Below are 2,507 nucleotides of genomic sequence, written 5' to 3' on the forward strand. Positions count from 1 at the left end.
TTTAACTAGAGAGAGTAGCGAAGTGTATCGTTAATATGTTTGGAGAAAATGCCTTAGTTTTGGTTGTCAAGGAAGCACTGAGTCTGTGCTCCATAGCATCAGGAACACTGCATCTATTCTATGTAATGGCTCTGTAAGTACCTACATTTATGGTTTGAAATACAAGAAAGATAAATTCATAATAAAATGAAAAAGTTGATTCCCTTTTATACACTCCCAATTACAATGGTGTATATATTTTCATTTCTGCTCTGTCTTTTTTTTTTTTAATATGAAACGCTTCACAAATTTGCGTGTCATCTTTGCACAGGGGCCATGCTATTCTTCTCTGTATCATTCCAATTTCAGTATATGTACTGCCGAAGTGAGCACTTCTGCTCTGTCTTGAGTGATCAGTAGGGAGATGGTGGTTGTGTATCTACCTCAGCTCTGTCCCCTTCCTGGAGCCTTGTGAAAATAAGAAGGTCTGCAAGCTCCAGACAGACACCACTGCTTCTTATTGCTATAGTCACCATTCTAGTCCTTTTCCTTCTGTCTCAAGTTTCTGTTTGTTTATGCTTTGTTTTGGGGGGTGTTGGAAATCTGTTTATGTCAATGTCCACAGGAGATTCCAGTTGGCTCCATCTCAGAATTAATCCCTCATCCTGTGGTACATCTGTCATTTTCATAGAACCATCACTTTCCTTTCCCTGGGGTTATGTAGAACTCGTAGCTAAACATAAAAGGATTCATAAAATGCACAACTGAATCTTTTACCACTTCTTTGTCTAACAAAATCTGATTTTGCCCCAAGAAAAATACTTATTCTGGAGAACATCATGCAGTAGGAATACTCTCCTCTGAGTAATTCCATTGCTAAGAGTGACAACGTGGGTAAAGGAGGCTAAAGAGGGACTGGAGACACACAACATGTGACCTCCACATGTATCCCAGGACAAAGCACAAACACTCTGAAATCACACAATATTAACTTTCATCTAATAATTATGTACAAAATTATTACACACACAGAGAGAGAAATACAGAGAACAAGGGAGACAGACAGACAGACAGACTTGGAATAGGCAAGAAGTTAAGAAAAGAGGGAGGGAAAGGGACAACGGGAGGGGAGGGATAAAGGGAGAAGGTTAGGAAAAAAGAGGAGGGTATGGGAGATAGACAAAAAAACAGATAAGTGTTTGAGACTATATGTGTGAAAAAAATGAAGAATTTTTTTTTACCCAGGTAGAGAGAGCATCAGGAACAGATTAAACACACAAACACAGCCTAGAGAACCAATGAGTATCTTGGGGTTATTTAGAGGAACATGGGTTACTCAATTGTGACTACATCAACAAAAACCCAGCCCTACGTAGCACTCATGAAAGCTGTTTTCCTGCAGCCCCTGCACAACATGAAGGCAGCACTCTTGTCTCTAATAATCTTCTTTCTTCTGATATTATTTACTAATTTTGTAACACTGGAGAGGAGCTTTATTAGTCTTGTAACTTATAGAACCTTCCCAAGTCAGGTAGGCTCCTGTTACTGAGTTTATAAGATTTCTTCCTCTCCTCAGATCACAAGAAACTGCTAAATAGCATGTATAATTACCTATGACAACGAATAGAATAGAATAATATTCTTAATCTTGGAAAATACATAATGAAGTATTTGAACCACAGAAAGATAACATTCTAAATTGCTACATTAAAAGTATTGGAAGACTTAGATAAGGACAAGTGAATCATAGGCAGAGTCATAGTGACCTGTCCCCTGAACCCTCACCCAGCCGATACCCGGTTCTGAAAGATATCTGTACTCCCCCTGAACACCCACACTCCAGTGTCATCCCCTTCCCCACATCCTGCCTTTCTGTGTTTATAACCCCTGTGTGAATGAATTACGATTTGATAAAAAATAAATAAATTATTAAAAAAAAGTGTTGGAGGAAGGCAAATGAAAAGTCATGAGTCTGGATAATCAGAGCAAAGATGGTCCTTTGCAAATGTTTTGTACAAATTTGAAAATCAATACAAAGGTATGGGAAAACACAATCTGAGGCATAGAAAAGCTGGACCTGGCTGGGGCCAAGGTCAGAGTCCCAGGACCTGTGACAAAGGTTGGGCCAGGTGATTTTCAGGCTTCTGGACATCCAGGTGCCTCTGGGAGTTGTGGAAGAGCTGAGAATAGAGCTGGGAACCTTGGGCTGGCTCTAGCCTAGGGCCCTGGGGAGAAGGGGGAGCTCCATAGTCCCTCACAAAGAGCAATTTTTAGTCACTCAATAAATACAGGTTGACAATAAAGTTTTGATCTGGAATATGAGTGCTTCCTCCAAGAATCTGGGGGAAAATAAAGGTTGGGGTGAATTGTGGACATGGTGTTTTGAGGTAGGACACCAGCAGTGGAATACTGGTGATCAGTCAGCAGCTGAAACCTTACAACCCAGATGAAGGCAGTGGCCCAATAACTCCTACCATCTATCAGGTAAGTAAATAAATACATAAGAAACTCACCAGGAAAATTAATCT

At 40.1% G+C, this 2,507-nt stretch overlaps 1 non-coding gene across 1 annotated transcript; it reads right to left on the reverse strand.

Moving 5' to 3' along the window:
• Nucleotides 1-265: 265 nt before the first annotated feature.
• Nucleotides 266-372, reverse strand: LOC114627916. Its single transcript, XR_003712420.1, has one exon. It is a non-coding gene; the product is annotated as a U6 spliceosomal RNA (small nuclear RNA).
• Nucleotides 373-2,507: the final 2,135 nt, after the last annotated feature.

The sequence above is a fragment of the Grammomys surdaster genome, unplaced genomic scaffold (assembly GCF_004785775.1).
Source record: "Grammomys surdaster isolate TR1022 unplaced genomic scaffold, NIH_TR_1.0 261, whole genome shotgun sequence".
NCBI classification, from domain to species: Eukaryota; Metazoa; Chordata; class Mammalia; order Rodentia; family Muridae; genus Grammomys; species Grammomys surdaster.